Source organism: Rhynchophorus ferrugineus, unplaced genomic scaffold, assembly GCF_030347505.1.
Source record: "Rhynchophorus ferrugineus isolate W39M unplaced genomic scaffold, kcgeb_rfMv2 rfM6, whole genome shotgun sequence".
Classification (NCBI taxonomy): domain Eukaryota; kingdom Metazoa; phylum Arthropoda; class Insecta; order Coleoptera; family Curculionidae; genus Rhynchophorus; species Rhynchophorus ferrugineus.
The window spans coordinates 26,932,062-26,951,691 of record NW_027472585.1 but is presented as its reverse complement, the minus strand read 5'-3'; the positions used below and the strand labels follow the sequence as shown (position 1 = coordinate 26,951,691).

Below are 19,630 nucleotides of genomic sequence, written 5' to 3'. Positions count from 1 at the left end.
TCGGACTCGATTTTAATATATATCTTGATTTTTCACCCTAAGCTTGAAACAGCACCCAATTCTTAATTATTTATCTAGATAAGAAAATAACAAATACAAAAACATAATATAAATATTAACTGATATTACTGCAACCACTTACACTTATTTTTATACAATCTCAAACTTAAATTTACCTATTTACCTGTATATTTACCATTACATAAATGTGAATATATATGAATTAAAACCCACAATAACTTATTTTAGTTTTGAGAAAAGTGTATGTCAATCTCAATCTCATTCTAATAAAAATGAACCTTTGTATCTAGACATCTCAATGTGACATCTTCGAACAACAAAATACTTTTAATTTAAAAGACAAACCAGTATATGAAACAGGTATTGAAACAAGCAATGGATATTTAAGGCATTCTTCGGTTCATTATACTCATTCTAATCGGCTCAAAAAATATTCTCAAAACAATTTTAATCCCATCAAAAAGAATAACCATACAGTACTAAATTATGCTAAGCGAATGGAAAATTTTTTATAACAAAGCTACAAAGAGTAAAAAATAATGAGAACGCGTGTTATTTCAATGAATAAATCAAGAGTTATCGGCCATATAACACATAACAGTAAAAATACCCTCTATACATTTATTTTATATATCATATTTTAAATCATATTTCATATATACATCCATAACATATACCATATTTTAAAATTAATAAAATAAAGTCATCGTTATAACTAGATAGGATATAGCTTGTCGGATTTTGCACTCTAGCCTAAAGACAATCACAAATGTTAAACAATCATAAACATAACGAGACCATGCTCAGTAGGATTCGATCCACGACTAACGCAATTGCAAAAGTACCGCCCTGTCACATCTAACATGAAAAATTTAATACAAAAACATACAGACATTTTATGGAAACCTGTTACTAATTAAACTAAACCTAGGCTAAATAACTGTATAGTAATTATATAGTATCTAAAAAATTAACATATTCAAAGTTTTTTTAGTAACGCGTCATGAATATTTGTGACGTCGAAACATTGTAATGTGGCCGCATCAACTATGAGTTTTAGTTCAGTTTGGCTTTGACATACAAGAAAATTCTAATCTAAATAAAATATTTGAACAAAAATGTTATGAAATATAATTTATTTTATCATTATAGTACATCTAATACATATATTATCGATGGACTACAATTAAGAACACAGGTATAATAATTTGCAGGTTAGATTTGTTTTGTTTACATTAAACTCTTTTCCACACCATCCATGAGCTAGAGTTTCTAGGCGCGTTCATTATTTAGTGGTATCCCCCTGGAAGCCTAATCCACCTAACTAACAATTGTATATATGAGAAACGTATTTTATTTTCATTCGAGAGCATATTCACCGTTTTACGTTTAGTTCTTGTTTCCTTCGATGGTGTGTTTATTTGTCAAGTCATCTTGTTATCACTGTATATTTTATTTCTTCTGATACTATCTGTGTACACCATTCTTCATAAAATTAATGACTGAATTCTGTCTAATGCATTTACCATATCTACAAAATAGTTGGTGTTTATTCTCTCCTCGTACGTTCTAACCTAACGCTCATGTTTAATTGGTTGATTGCTCGACCAGCAATATATCATCAATTTTTTATTGTCTATACACATTTTTTTACTGACTTGCCAAGAGTGTCACAATAAACCATTTTGAAATATTCAAGTTTCATCAAGATACACAAATTCAAATAGTTTATATTCCTCGGTATTATTTTATGGCTTTAAAAATTGAGTTATTTTTAAGATAATGTCGGGAAGTTCCATTAAAGCTCTCCAATGGTTATCTTTACACCATTTAAACCCTATGCCCTGTAAGAGTGTATAAAAGAATGTCTTAAATATCTCAAAAAGCTGCATGTTCATAATTATTTTATGTATACTTTCCAGAGAGTCAATTTTCTCTAAAATAATTTTATTAAATTATGTTTATATCGATAAAATAGTTTATGTACTTACTGTTCTTATACATTTCGTATATTTGATGTTGAATAAAGCCAATATCAAGATGGTCAAGTTTCGTCGCCCACTTTGTATGTAGACGGGTTTTCTGTAGTGAATCTACGTATTATTCGTCATCTTGTAAGCCATGTTATTCACAGTACCCACACTAATATTTAGCGCGGCAGCAACCCGCTAAAAAACATTTTCAATAAAATTATAGGGACTTATATTATTTAATAGTCCATTATATCGTTCCTTTTCGAAATAACCTAGTAAAGCCGCAATCAATTTGTGACCCTGAATATCTATTGTTTTCGGCATTTTCAAACAAAGTAATATAATGTATAACGAAGCGTCTTAAAATTTATCAAAATAATCAATGAGCTAAAAAAATACTTGTCGGTTTATAACCTGTAGGAATTATAACTAATATTTTGAATAATTTAGCGTACGTATGCAAAATTCTCGAAAGCAATAGTGATAAGAGGTTTTAAATTTTACCTGTAAATTATTGTGGCTGTATAATTAACTCTAGTTTTTAGATATACTATAATGTTAAAATAAGTAATATTTGATAACATTTTTGTTTTATTTAGATTACTAAATTACGCATTACTAAAAACACTTTGAATAGAATATAATAGAATAGAAAGAATAGAATATATAATTAATACATTGCTCTAATGAAAAACCTCTAAATTGTACTGTAAAAGTGTATGATAATTACGAGTAACTAAATTCCTCTTCCCTCTTGTACCAATCTACTTTCATTACATTGTTTTCCTGTTTTTCGTTGACTCATCTGATGAGTCACCGGTCGACCAATAGATCGGTAATAAAATCTCAGCGAAAAAAAGTATTTAAGAGAAAGGAACTTGGTGGCAGTCCGCTGGGAGATGGAGTAATTCCGAGAACGCGGTTAGTTACTGGATCAGCCACCGGTGATACCGTTGTCGTTTGTATTCGCGTCGCAAAACGTCCAAGCGACCGAACCAAATCCGAACGCACCGCCCTGCTCCCCTTCGCCCTGGCTGGACCGAGAATATTAAGCATCTTCGCAATCTAGACCCGAAAGCTATGAATCTAGTTTGATACCGGATTAAATATTAATGATTCCAGGGATTTGTTCAATTAGAATTTCATTTTGGTCGGTGATACACTATGCTTATGAAGTGAACTGAGTCATCGTCGTTGAACAGTGGTATTACTGTAGTATTAGATTTTAATGTGAAGTTATTTATTTTCTATGATATTTTCTATAAAAATGTTCTATAAAAATCATTAAATAAAATCTAAAATATGTATACCGTTGGGTATGCGTTTCTTAAGTGTATTTTAAAAATAACGAGAATTTTATTTTTATAAAGAATTTTACTTATTCAATTATTAAATGCTGACATGTATTTTGATTAACGATATATATTTGTGAAGATGCGAAGTAGAAAACCGTTAAGCTCTTTCAACTTTGATATTTTTATACAGGAAATCACTATATTGACTCAAATAATATTCACTCACACTGTTATATTTTATAATAACTCAATAATATAACGTTCTAATGCATATGTGTGTACAATGTATACAGGCGTTAATAATGGAACGGAATGTCAAAATATCATTTTCAACATTCATTACTACAACTCAATTCTCAAAACAAAAGTTTGAGAGGAATACATTTGTTGGAATACATACATCCTAATTGTCGATTTTGATTACAACGATTGGTAATTAGCTAGTTTGATATCAATGGCCAGGACTTATTTTGAAAGACTTATTGGATGAAAATATACCTCAAACAGTCAAAGAACTTTCTGGAAACTTAACAGTTGATAAATCAGACTTCTTGATTTTCACTACGTGAATTGACTGTGTTAAAACAATTCGAAACCCGTTTTAATCAATTTCAATTCGAAGTCGTGCGTGTATCTGTGTGATAATTTCAAGCGTTAAACGTGATGGGTTAGTCCAGGAAAGCCATCCAGATCGACAGCGAAGCGATGCTACATATTGTTGCAAAAAAAATATAATCAAGAGCGAGTAACAGGCACAAAATTTACCTATTGCATAACAACGCTAGGTCACACGTTGCAAGAAAATGAGAAGAATATACTGTCACAACACAAATGGACACATAGGGCTATCAAATTACCACATTCAGATCAATGCAGCGCCATTTGGCTGCCAAACAATTTCGAATTTCTCAAGGTGCGGAAATAGATCGATGACTGAATCGCTGTCAAACCAATATCGTCCTTTTGACATGACATCGTTATGTTACCAAAGATATAGTAAAAGTTGTAAACAGTAATGGAAAGTATTTGGAGTTATATACTCAAATATTGTTCCGATTTCTCTCAGTAAATGCCTTTTTAAAATTATGGTATATATCATTACCTAATATATTAAAGCTATCCCCTTCGAAGTAGTCACCCTTAGATATTGTTCCACCTCTTATTTCAATCCTCAAGAACTTTCTGAAATTCATTCTTAGGATATTATTGAACTCTTGAGCATTGAGGTCGATTCACTTTTACTTTTGGAACCAAAAAGTAATCATACAGAACCATGCCTGACGAAAATAGAGTCTGAAGTGTTATTTTATGGTGTATACACTTAGTTAATAATAACATTGAATAACAATAACATTGATAATTGATTGGAATTGATAATAAATATATTTATTAAATGTGGCCAGTGGGTAAAACCTGTGACTCTGAGTTTTCTCCCTGCTTCTGTAACGTATAAGCAGTACTGACAACACCAACAATCAACAGCAATCCACTCATTAATTTATTGTTTATCCTACACGTCTCCCAATATATCCTACTTACTCCAGATACCTACTCCAGATCCAATTTTCTGTGTCCCCCTATTTACTGTTCCTTACTACTGTTATTTACTACCCGCTTCTTCGCCCTTTGTTACAAAATGAAAAACAATTCGGTAATTATTAAAACATAAACATTAGAAATTAGACTTCTTAATGAAGTCACTGTCTGGGGTTCGCCATAGCACGTATGAAGCCGCCGCTGAACGTGATAGCATACAGTTGGCGATGGCAAGATGATAAAAAGACTGGTCACTTAAACAAACTACTAACTACACAGGAAAAGAACATAGAAATCGAGAAAACCTTTTAGCTGAAGGAAATTATAATTATAAGTGATTATGTTCATATATAAATATATGCATCAAAACTATATATGCTCAAAGATAATAGCTTTAATACTTAATTAATTCAAATTAATTAAGGTCAATAACAAGAATTTTATTAAAATATTAATCAATGTTATTAAATTTTTTTAAAAACTAATTGTAAATTTATTTATTCAATTTGATATTCGCAATTATAGTAAAATTCAAATAGAAACGGAAACAATTTGAAATATTACAGGAATGACGGTTTTACTTAGTTAAATATTGTGAGAACCATAAAGTTAATGACACAAAAAAATATCCTGTTAGTAATACCGTAATAATAATTTGCTTAAAGCTAACGTTATCGCCATAATACTCAATGAAGACCCAACAACCCTTCTGTTTATATGTTTACCTTTTCATTTGTACCTAAACTCTATTTCCCATTTACTCCCAACAATAACATCATCCTATATAATAATAATGACTTTATTATATGATACATTCAACGTATTTACGATTATTTGCTATTATATGTAGTAATCGTGTAACATTTTGATTTTATTGTCTTTTTTGTATATTAAAAGCTCAAACGATATAATGATATTTTGAAACAAATGTTAGTTCAACTTTAACTTTCATAAATTGATTTAATTGATTCGTAAAAAAATTTATTGTGTTTTTAATAGATAATTATTTATATGTAATAAAATATTAGTTTGTTCGTAAATTATTAATTATGTACTACAATTTCAGTGTAACTATTTAAAATCAATTGGAGTAATATTTATAAATCAGAAGAAAAAATAAAATACTAACCTTAACAGTAAATAAATATGTGGTTAACTATAAGTTTTGAAGGGCATTCGACGACTTTTAGTAACATTTAACAACTAAAAACAAAAATACTTAAGTTACTAAAGTTAGGTTTGTTAGTTACCATAGGTAGGCCATTATTCATATTTAATGTATATAATACGAGTAAAAGACATTAAAATCTGAGTGAAATTTCAAGTTTCCCAAAATAGTTTTCTTCCCGAGTTTATAATATGTTTATATTATTATGTATGTAACAATTATCCAAAACATTATTTATAAACGGAGATGATATTCTTTAACATTAATAATTAATCGGGAAACTTTGTTTTAGCAATGATAAACTATAAGTCAATTTGATGGCTTAGTGCAACTCCATATTTACACCCCTTAAGTCTGTTCAGGTTTTTATCTAACATTATTATGTTTCCAATTTAAACTACCACCAAAATAGATGCTAACTGACAATATGCATATATAAATGCAATAGGTGCAAGTGTGTGCAAGTGCAAAGTTTCTGTCTTTTCGCAACAACGCAAAATTGGCATGGTCAAATCTCAAGCTTATTTTCCTAGTTATAGTTCATTTAGTTTATCTTGCTGAGTACCACTTTTATTTTTTCTAGTAAGTAAATAAAAGGGTGGTTTCTTTCCTCCAAAGCTCCAGTCGAAAGGGGTTTGAATGTTAAGTCACCAAAATATTATGCGTTAACTGTTTGTATTAGCCGCTAATATATTAACTTATTCTATCGACAGTAAAATCGTTAATTATGTAATTTTGTTTTATATTATTTGATTATTATCTTATTTTTATATTATAGTATTAATAATATAACAATGTTCTGCGGATAATACCACTCAAAGTTTTCATATTACCGTATTAAACGTAGTCTGGGAAAATAACTTGCAAATCAGTTTTATTTTACGTTAAACAATATTTTTACAAAAAAAATTGAACCGACTCCAAAAAATAAATAAGGAACTCACTAAATAGGTAATATATAATATATGATAAATGGGTTTATGTAGGTATTAAGCTAAATTGTGTGTACATAGTAGAATATAAAATAGGTATAGTAGATACGTTAAATAAGGTTTTTGTTTATATTTATTTAGTTATTACAATGATTATTATGCACATATTTTATTTTAATTAAAACGTTGTTTTTTGTGTTAGAGATCTAGTGTTGATTATTGCTTACTTTTTAGTGAGTTCCTTATTTATTTTTTAAAGTCGGTTCAATTTTTTTGTTAAAAATATCATATTTCTCTCTTAGTGCTAAATATTTACTCTAGGTATACCGAAAAAATATCGATATATCGATATTTTTTTCCAAAATTTTTTCATTTTTTTAAATATATTTCTTAAATATTATAAAACATTAAATTGGTACTTCATTTTAAAGGTATAGTGTATTTCGGTACTTAATTGTAAGGGTTTACCAAGAATATAAGAATAAAAACTAAATATATTGCAATATATTGCAATCAATTATAGGAAATATTAGATTAATGAAGCAATGATTGAAAATAAAAAATGTTCAGAGGTGATTTGACAAATGTTTTTACCAAACTAGAACAACAAAAATTCGTTGCCCCCGTCGGGAATCGAACCCGCGACCACCGCGTGTGGGGTGAACGCTCTAAATACTACAACATAGAGGCAGTTGCCTGTATTATTTCTACAACTTCCCATCTGATACGGTTAGTGCTGAAAAAGCAAACTGAATGGCTTTTTCACTGAACGACTTTGATAAGAAAACCCTCATTAGAAGTTCCTCAAAAACCTCTGAGGTCCCTGTTTTTAACATCAGCTTACCTAAATAACTTCAAAGTATACAATTAGTTGTCTGTAACATACGTCTCCATAATATTTAAAGAAAAATCCTCTAACTCCTAACCGTTGAGGAGTTGTATCTTCCGTCACATCAACTCAGCAATAACATTATACATAAATATCTCATTATTTTAGATAAAAAAATATGTGAAAATTTTGTAGGTACCTTGAAATTTGCGAGTTTCCCCCGATTGCCGTGGATTCCGGCATTAGATCCTGACTTGGTTCCAATGAGACCACCTCGTGCATTCTTTCGAATAAAAGAACAATTTTGAAGAGCGGTCCATAATTGACAGAGAAGTCGGTGACATAATATAAAAACATATATAAAACATACATAAAAAATATACAGTCGATCATAGAACCTCCTCTTTTTTTCTGAAGTTGGTTAAAAACTAAATAGCTTAACAAATGTAACAAACAGTCTTTTGTTATTCACGTGCTAACTTTCCATGGGTAAGGCCATTTCTACATCATTACTTGCCTTGAGTATACTAATATTCTTAAAGCAGAAGTTTAAAAATTAAAAAATTATGGGAATTTCGTCGAAGATGATGTGGATTCTTCAAGACGAAATCTAGATAATCAGATGGTTATAAATACCAGATTTTTTGAATAGATCCCCCTTTTAAGATTACAGTCAATTCATAAACAAAATGCCTGCTTAAGTTCATTAGGACAAACAACTTGGTTATGAAAAAGTAATCTTCAAATATTATGAATTTGATTCAGACCTCAATCATCTACATCCAAAGTTGTAATGAAATATCGCATATTTAAGTTATTCCATTTTTATTTCCATTTTTCCAAAATTCCATTTTCAACGACTTTCACTTCTTTCATTTCACTGATGATGTCAAAGGGACAACATTAATAGTAGGGATGAAATTAGTATGTCAGCCACGGAAAAAATATCAATATTTAAAAAAATAACTGAAAAATTGATATATCAGCACAAAAAAATTATCGATATTTTTAAAACATTTTCCAAAAAAAAGCGATATTTTAACATACCTTTAAAACAAAGTGCTAACAACTTAAATTTAACGATCTTTTATATATTATGTTATTTATATTATTGTTTTGGAAAAATAATAAGCAAGCGAATTATATATTCGAAAGCGAATATATAATATATATATAGCGGTCAAAATATATATCCACATATCGATATTTTTCTACAACCCTAATTAATAGTACTCAAAATACTACTTATTTTTAATTATAGTGCTCTTTATTAAATACTCTTTTTAATTATAGTAACTATTTTAATTTAGTGCTCCTTATTTTTAATTGCGTAATATATCATTAAATGATATTTAAATAAAATTGTTAACTTATCCAGTTCTTATATTATACCGTTCGTGCCCCATAATTTGCCAATTATTCAAGAAAGTTAAATAATTGCCCTTTTCCCATTTCTTCCCCCTTCAGATAAAACATTTGTATTGTGAGTCACTCGTGAAATTTATCCCCTGTATAATTAGGATTTTTGATTCTGTTCAAACATCATACTCAGCTTGAAATTTAAATAACGGTGCAGTAATTGCAAGAGATATGTAAATATTTGTCTACATTAAATTGTTACATAAATTTATTAGCTAGCGTATTTTTACTTTATTAATTGTTGTTATTTAACCAACAATCGGTAATATTTACATGCATTTAATTAATAAGAGAACAATGTTAAGTTTATTAGTACATTCAATTTACAGAAAAAGTAATTAAACATTTTAAAGTTACACTTAAAGTTACAAAGAATGAGTTAAAGAATTAGACAAGGGTTTTGTGATTTCAATAAAAAGTAACTTCTAAGAGAATCCATCGACCATTCATAGGCTTATTAGCGTCTACAATCACACTTCACTGTACTACACAAAACAAAAAATGTAGAGTTTTCTTTTGAGTCTGTACTGCTCGAATAAGCTACTATTCACATAAAAGTGGAATTTCCTGAGTGATAGTATATACCTGAAAGTCTCGTTATCGAGTTGTTGGAGAGAAAACAGTGTTGTAAATAAAATACAGATTATTTTCTTTGCGTAAATTAATGCGCAAAGACGAGTTGATTATTTAAAATAATAATATAAAAATACATACATAGAGGTGTTAAATTAATACGTTATGGTGAAAAGAATTATAAATTAGATGCAAATAACTTACTAAATACGCCTACTACGTACGCCTGTTTTTGCATAATACTGAATCATCAGACCCAACCGATTATTATAAACACGATACGAATTCTAATACTCTTGCTTCATTCTGATTCTGATAATACTTTTGTCGCTTGACATTTTACTGCTTCTGGTCTTGGTTCAATTCTTGTCAATTCTTCTACCAATTATTTCTTATTAAGTCTTTCTTCTACTGGTTGTATTTTTTTACAAGTTCAGATTCCCGTTTTCGATGCACCGTGTTTTATCGCTGAAGCTCCTCCCTCGAGTTCTTGGTGGGGGTGGAGATGGCTGGTCCAAGAAACCCTTTTCTATACCCCGATTCGTTCAGAATATTGGGGTTGGAAAGACTCTTCCAGCTGGGAACTTCTCACGCCGATGCGTTTCGGACTCTTAAGGAAATACAAAATTCTATGATCTCAAGCCTTCTTGATGTTTATGGTTATAGACGCTATAAGGAGTCCTCTACCAGGTCTAACATCTGACATGCTTCATCTAGCCTCTGTACTTCAACCCCCATTATCCGAAACACTCGACAACGAGCCGATGGAATATCCCTTTTATTGGACACGTGTGTTCTGTTTACTCGGTGCCTTTCTTGGCTGGATTAGTTTCACCAAACATTCGATATAATGTGAATGTTTTATATTTTCTCGAGTCAATTATTTTGCCATGTCACAAATATTAAAAAACCAGTCAAATAGTCTAATAAATTAGAGCCCTAAACTATACAAAAGAATAAATATTACAACTTTAATAGAAACGACTTTAAATATAAATCACTATAATTGCGTGGCAACACTAAGTAATAATTCCTGTAGTATGTGTACCTACGATACCTCTTAGAACTTTGTTCTGAGTAACTTGTACTTCACTTATATGCCTTTTATCTCCATACTAAATTCCTAGTACAACAGCAAATTGCAATTACTATTTTCTCATATGTCAATTCGAGTTATCATTTTAGTGTGAACGGAGTTTACTATAAACAGAGCATCGCAATTGAGATTCATCGCAAAATACTTATTATATTATTTATATATAAAGAATACAAAATACTTCTCGGCTTTGATGGCTTAGTCAGACGATTAAGGAGTATAACCAATTTATCTAGCTCAGTGAAATTATAAGTAAAACTCAGTGCACATTAAAAACAGTGACAGAAATGTAAAGCCCAAAGTGTTTGTCGTAAAATAAATACTTTGTAATTTTAAAACCGTACAAAATTATTATAAAAACAAAGAGTTTATTGATTTTAATTATAATAATAATATTGCTATAACACATAATAAAAGACATACAACGTTTATTTTGTTAACAAATATAAAAGGGATCGTCATGAAATCAGAATATTTACATCCAACTATTTTATATATACATTTTTAAAAAATAAAAACCGAGATACACATATAAATTATTATTTATACGTACAAAAAACTCAGACATATATCTGAGCTCCACCCAACGTACAATCCAAAGGATTTACAAGCTGAAACTCGAAATAAAAAAGCAGTAGCTACGTGTCATAATAAAAATCTTATATCAACGCAATGCACGGTTTTGTAATACGTCTCTACAAGAATTATTCATGCTTTTTGCTTATCTTGCTGTTTTTCTACCCGCCTTAAAAACGGTATTACAAATTACAGATTATATATGCAATATTTTATAATGTGGTTTAATACACTTGGAACTATTTAATACAAGGTTCAATACCAATAACGCTTATCAGTATTTTATTCTTTTATTATTATAAAATATGAAATAAGGTTACACAGTAGTTAATCACAACTACTGGACAACGCGCAAGAAGTCATAAAATTAAAGCGAACCAAGCCATATGAACTTATATAGTATATCATAATCTTAGCTCTAGCTTAAGTAGTCTAATTTAAATTTAATTTGCTAATTACATAGTGATATATTTATTTAGCACTTTTTTGTTTATGTAATAATGCAAGTACAATAGCATATTAGCAATAAATTATTTTATAAATTAAGATTTTACTAAGCAATTCTAATGTGAAATGTACTAAGAAACTGATTTTTCGGCGAAAAACTGAACCTGAAGTGATTTTCCAAATCTTTTTTGTGTCCCAAGTTTACACTATTATAAGAGTTGAACAGACTGAATAATGAGCATTTCACCTCCAATCCTACAAACGGCTTAGAATCACTTTCCTTAGCATCAATTAAATCTTTCAACCATTTCTTTCTCCGGGATATCATAGCCTTTTCCTCTTTTTATTTTGTCTGAATAAACAATCGTTACTAGTAAATCTAATATATATCTAGAATGTACTACAAACTTTTACCTTTCAAACTCGCTATAGTACGGTTTCATTAAATACATATCAGTAAAGATGTGCGACTTCAGACACAAAAATCTATCAAAATTAACTCATACGGTCTCACCACTTCGAAAAATTGACATAAGTAAACACATACATGTAAATAGAAGTATACAATTATATAAAAACAGTAAAATTAGGTACATGAAGTAAGTGTATATGGGATAGGATAGTAGAGATAGCATAAAATGTGCACAAGGTGACAAGTAAAATGACAAGTAACTTCAGATAACAAGATTTGGTACCACATATCATGTTATAGGTCAAATAATTTAAGGAATCTTGAATAAATTAAGGAGCTTGGATAGGCTTTATCGAGGTGATTAAATCTAGAAAATAGTGAGGAAAATTAAGTTCGACTGTCAACGTATTCGTCAAAGAATGGCATTCTATGAATATGCTGAATGAGGAGAACCACAACGAGGACATTTAGGAAATTCTTCAACAGAAAATGATCTGGCAAGATCTGGATCTGGAGAAGATATTCAATTGAAATTCAACACAACGAATAATTGCATTGCAAGGAATGAGTGCTATGATATGTAGATAACAAGGGCCTATTGAAATTACGTCCTTGGATGGTCACACATTTGATTTCCCTTAATTGACTCATGACTGGGAATCCAGACAAGAGAAAATATCCCACCTAGTGTAGTAAGTTGACTTATGAATCTAGAGTGTCCGTACAGATTCTCCATTCAACGAACCAGGCCCTCCTTTTAAAAATCATTCAAGGTATTTCCAAAGGACATGCAGCTCCGCAGTGAAAGCTGTAATGTACTTCGCGAGGCTGAATGTTAATGAATTGAAAGCACATAACCGCAGCCTAATCAACATACTCATCAATGTTCTATCCAAGGGTATAGAGGATTTAAAAAGAGCCGAAATCCCGTTAACTGTATGCAAGAAGTAAGTTTTAGGTGTAATCGAATGTTAAAAAATATACATATAGCCATGCCACTCATAGTCATGTCAACATAGCCTTCAATAATAGCAAATAAATTACCTAGGCATATGAGGTAAAAAATTAAAACCTAATTCTGAATATTTATCGTCGTGTTTTACTATAAATTAACGATTAGAAACGTAAGATTTTAGGTATGAGTTTTTTTACACACAAGGTAGTATGCTTGGATCAATATTGTACTTACTCTATATCAGTTTCATTTACAAAAAAACAAATTACCTGCCAGTAATATTTAAGGTCTAGAGCAATTGTATAGGCGAACGCAACCAAACACATCACGCAGTCAGCATGACCCTGGATGCCAAGCTCAAGTAAAAAACATATAAAGAGAAACGTCGTGATTACTTAGGCGGTAGCCCGAGTTACCTTTACACAATATATTTTTATTAAGCGAACAAATGTTAAAAACAAGTGTGGATCTATGGTGCACAATTGTGTAGGTGCAAAGAAATCCAATGTTAATAAAATACAAATGTATCAGAACCAAGTTCTTCGGAGTTTTGTCAACGCTCCATGGTATATTAGAAATGAAAATAGTCAACGGAGAAATGAAAAGTTTTACGATAAAATACTAAGTGTAAAATAGTGTCAAGTTCATCCTTCCAAAAATGTTTGGATTTCGGTTTGAATATTAAACCTAGAGTTTTATTATTCATTATTAATTTTTTAAGACAGTATTACCAGATAGTTGAAATTAGTCATAATATAGATACCACATACATTTAAATAGTAATCAATATATAAATTCAAAACGGTTATGATAAATATTTCATAAGATAACATGATATATACAAATATAAAATAGCCCAAACCTTTCCATTAGAAAACCATGAGAAATACCAGACCTATAATAGTGTAATATTGTTTTTATATGCGAAAAGCATTACATTTTAATTCAATTTGAACAAAAAGGCGGCTGACGATCATCAAATGCTATATGATGCAACCATGCTCCATCGATATCAATATGGGACTACTGGTTTCGACGTTTTAAAAGTGGTGATTTTGGCACCGAAGACAAAGAGCGTTCTGAACAGGCAACAAATTGAAGATGTAGATTTGAGCACTGCGCGAAATCCGGACGGAATACGAGCAAAGGCTCAACAATGTTATTCTTCAGCATGACAACGCTCTACTACATATTGTAAAACCGACGATAATATACTTGGATACATTAAAATTGATAGTTCTACCACACCCGCCGTATTCTCCAGACCATGCTTCTTCTGATTGCTACTTGCTCTGACATATGTGTTGTGACCTGTCCTAGCAGCGCTTCAGTTCTTATAAAGATACCAAAAAATTGGATCCATTCCTTACAAGAATCCATAAATTTCCTGAAATATGGGGAAAAGTAGCGGCTATCGAGGGGCAACAGAATCTCACAATAAAGCTTCAAATAAAAAAAAATTAATTTATAGACCTAATATGTTACCGTTTCATATAAGAACTACTTTAAAATATCTACTCATTAGCTTTAATTTGGTTGAATGACCAAATGTAACCATAAATCTGAATAAAAAAATGCCCACTTGCATCATTAAGAACTAAATGAGAAGGCCACCAATAGCGCAAGCTTTGACGCAATTGTCTTCACGGGAAAAACCACCAACGATGCCGCCTCTAGGGAATCGCTGATCGCGCTCCGAAGCGTCAAATGAACCGCAATCGTCTTGCTCTGTAATTCGTTCCGGTGGGATTTGGGTCCGACATTAAAGGGACGACCGGCTCGACAATCAAGCTTCAGATAAGTCTTAATCAGTCGCTTTGCATGTCGGGCAAGACTTCGAGAGCCGCAGTCTACGAAATGGCCCTATTGCGGACACGAACCAACGCAGAACCTATTTGAATATTTTACTAGGGCGAGGAGAAAGAACACACATCGAGACTAGTAATGGATAGGATTATCCTTGGCTCAAAACTAAACTGCTAATTTGGACGATGATCCGATATCCGACGAGGAGCTCTTCTAAATCCAACATAATTTAATGATTTTAATAACGCATTGTATTATCCTTCGTTTGCTTCCTAGAGCTTTTGCTGATAAGAAAAATCGATTAGCCGAATTAGCTTGTAATATTGTTTTAAAATAAATTTTTCTACCTTTCTTATAGTAGGTATTTTTATATTTTTAACAATTTCTTATCAATAGAACAATATCGATTTCGAGGCTATTCATTTTCACTCTCCTTGTGTACAGGCTATTAATCTGAAAAAACTGATTGTCAAAAGACACCAAGTCTGGTGGGTCAGGCTTTCGAGAACTTGCTAGTGTAATTGCTATTTTTTACAACTTTTGCAACCTGCAACTTTTACCACAGTAGTTCTTCATTAAAATATTCTAATTCAAACTAAACAAAAGTTATTAATATTACTTTGTGATCTAAATATATATAAATATGAATTGTTGTTCGTTAGTCTCGTTAAAACTCGAGAACCGCTGGACCGATTTGGCTTATTTTGTTTAGCTAAGTCCAGGAAAGATATATACATTTCAACCACTGTATACATCTACGTTAAGCATATTATACATAAACTAAAAATCCATTCCCTGATGGTATTCGAACTTCCGCATCAGTAAAAAGACCGCCCGTGTCACTGCCGTTCAAAAAGCAAATTATTTAATATTTTATAGCCTTGAAAGTAAATAACATTTTTAAAAATATACATATTATTCTTTACCGAATTCTTCAAAATAATCAATTAGCAATACTAAATTGCTCAATAAATTCGTTTATTCGTCAACAGTAAAACTAAGTGTCGATGCTATATTCTTTTTGTTTCGTTTTTCGTAAAGATATCCAGTCAAAATTTTATGATTAAATTTAAGACAATTTGTATATTTCAATAGTAAAGTATGATATGTATTCCTACCTTCACCAACAATAGTACAAAACATATACGAGTGCGACTATAAAATGAACTAAAGTGATTTTGTATGTCGTTTTATCGATATAAAAGATCAAGACTAGAAAATATGAACTATTCGACTCTAAGGGGAATTTGTATCCAGAAATCGGCCAAGAAATTGTTAGCGCCATCTACTTGGAATGAGAAAAAAATGTTGTGCATAAATTGCCTCCACACTAGCTAATCAATAAACATCAGATTATTAATGTAACCTTCTGGATAAATAGGATGCAATGATTTGTAACAAACTCGGTTTACAAAGTATCAAATAATTTTCTATCATTCTGTCAGAAAGAACATTCGCCCAAGAGGCTCTAGCGACCATTCAAAATTCAGTAAACTTCTTGATTCAAAAATATTTCTTTCAATATCGAGCTTGTTCGCCAGTTTTGCTCGCGTTCCATCTGATTTACCAATTTTCACAACTCGTAAACGTAATAACCAAGTGTAAAAAACTTGTAAATGTTTCGTAGAAAACGATTTCAATCAAACTAAAAGATAACAACAATTTACTGGAATGCCACAGGATATGGTGATAATATCTATAAATTCAATCATTGGAATAGGTGTGTTAAAGTTGAGGGAAATTATACTAAAAATAAAGTAATTTTTACTATAAAGTCTTCTTACTTCTGTAAAAGTATTTACCAAATAGCGTTTAAACAAAACTACATTCAAAATAACCCAATAATATTTCCAATATAATTCTTGCTAATAACTATATCTTTATCTTATATAGTATTTTTAACATACATTACAGTCTCTTTTTCTTCAGTACAATTTTATTTTTTATTATTATTGTTTCCAATTATTGTTATGCAAGTGATTCTGTCTTTTGGTATAATAAAGTATTTTCACACATTCAGTTTGGTACAATACAAGTACTCTATTTTAATTTCACAGAAACCTATATATTCTAATTAATTTCACCCATGAAGTATCCACTTTTTATACTGTATTAAATGGTATTTACTTATTTGTAATGTGGGTTATAAACATTGTTCGGTTATTCTTAAGTATTCTTAAATCTTCAACTATATATTATCGATATTTAATACAGTAGTAAAATCTTATTGCGTTTAATACCATAATTTCGAGATACTAAAACCGTTAATAAGTGTTATTAACGACACTAATTAGAATTTTTTGGACTTTATCTTTATAAATCGAAATTTAATCTCGATTTGTAAAGATATACATTCTAAAATAATAAATCCAATTTTAACACATTCTATAGAACAGTTGTCAGAATTCAAATTTATATAGACGCTTCGTTTATAAATTCATATTAAAGGTTTTAACAGAACTTTACAAGGGTGAACAATATAACATTTGAGTATATTCACATTTGCTAATTCTCATTCACATGATTTAGCATGAAAAGAGCCTTAAGTTTACATAATAATATTTAATTACACCCAGTGGGTTGAATATATTTTCATCATTACTCAGTTATTTTCAGTTTGTTGACAAAATCATAATTACTTAAACCAACTTTAAAATAAATTAAAGCTTATTTGCAGAAAGAATTTTGCAATTTTGGCTAAATATTAACTGGAATAAAATACGGATTAATAATTCCTTAGTTTAATACTGTAGGAATATTCATCGGGTCGGTCAGTCGCTGCGATTATTTGTCAGAACACTCACTATTATTTTTAGACGGAATTTGCACGAGAACTGAAAATACTAGTTGAAGAAATACTGTTTATTTTAATATTAAATTATACATGTGGGCGACGGGAGAATTGGGGATATTAGGTTAGGTAGAGGAAATACGGTAGTGCTGTGGAAGTGGTACTATTACAAGGGGATTGAGAAAAAAAGAGAGAGCGAGACGTCGTCGTAATGGTCTTTTATAGCCTGGAACTGCATGGTACCAATCCACCGGCGTTGCCAACCTTTGTACTTGTTGTTGGTGAATTCGTGGTGGCCTAAAGGGTCGTGGCGGTCGCCACAATATTAATAATAACTATAGTGGAGACATAATATTTCTCATTTTTTAGAGCATTATATTATAGATTGTTACTAAAATATTGTGAAGCATTCATAATCAGTCCCAATATCTGGCATTGAAGAAGTTTGCCATATATCAAAGACTGCAATTATGGCCGATAATGATCCTTGAAATATTTCAGGAATATTGGAATATGTTTTTGTTCTATAATTTACATGTAGCCAATAAAAACCCATATAGATAAATCTCTTTCCCACCGCATGAATGAACGTAAAATTCACGGTTGAAACACAAACGTAAAATATACATAATTTAAAACACATATATAAACTGATATGATACCATTATCTCACTTTTAATTTTAGTAGTATGGTTCTGAAAACAAAACTGCTATTAAATGATAACAAAACCATGCACGTATTTTGTTGTAACTTACCTATATTATAAATATAAGAACAGGAATTATAATAAAATATTTTAACTACGGTAAGACAAAGCTAGTCATTAAAACTAACTTAATTCACACAATGCTTATACTAACCTGAACCATTTAATATAATTTAGTTTTATTAGTCGCCGTCGTATAAAACTGCTTCGAGATTAAAATGAAAATATTTAAACTCAACAGTTAATTTTTCACTTTTACCTTTATTATCCACCTGTATCTGAAATGATGGAATAACAGAATTATTAGTCTGATACAATTGATTTATGTTGGTGTTACTTCATAATAATGTCCCTAAATATTTTCTAAGTGATAATCCATCAACTCAACGTACAAGCTTATTGCAGGTTTGATCTGAATCTTTGTTCAACAATGTTTTTATTTTACATTTTATAATTAACATCAAGATAACAATTTTCAAACCATTTTAATCTGTATCGGAATACTTTTCCACAAATATCTTAAAACGTCACGAAAATTATCAAAACCAACAAGAGAAATAAAGATTATCAAAAATATAATTTTGCCGTATTAACAGTCGGTGTTAACAATAGATAAAACACTGACGAATAAAATTATACTCGTTACACAACTAGACAGTGTAGATCATCATTAAACCTTATATGATTAAAAGTGTTGCAAAATAATGTCATTGCTTTGCAACTACAATGAAATTCGATCATATTCATTAAACGCTAACGTGTGAAATACACAATGTAACTATGGTAATTAAAATGTATTAATTAATTATAATAAAACTAGCCTAATTTACAGGAACAAAAATAGAACATTTATAAATATATGGATACTGGAAGGACATAAATGGATTAATTAGTCGACATAAAATAAATAACTTTTAAAAAAGTATAAGTAAATAATTTTAAATATACATAAATTGATAATGGAAATACATAAATCAATTAATTAAGTGACATAACCTGAACTCATAACAAAATGTTCATGACGACGGACGTCAATATGGACGCTCTTTTGATATAGGTGCGGATTCGTATACTGTTCAAAGGATGGTCTATAA

At 30.2% G+C, this 19,630-nt stretch overlaps 1 protein-coding gene and 1 long non-coding RNA gene across 2 annotated transcripts in view; one reads left to right on the top strand and one right to left on the bottom strand.

Moving 5' to 3' along the window:
* The window catches only part of tei (irregular chiasm C-roughest protein teiresias), a 979,218-nt gene that overhangs the window by 946,674 nt on the left and 12,914 nt on the right, over positions 1–19,630 (top strand). The gene's annotated exons all lie outside the window — the stretch shown is intronic.
* Positions 1,583–2,385, bottom strand: LOC143197878 (uncharacterized). Its single transcript, XR_013006097.1, has 2 exons — positions 2,013–2,385; positions 1,583–1,957 (listed from the first exon to the last, which is right to left on the bottom strand). It is a non-coding gene; the product is annotated as an uncharacterized LOC143197878 (long non-coding RNA).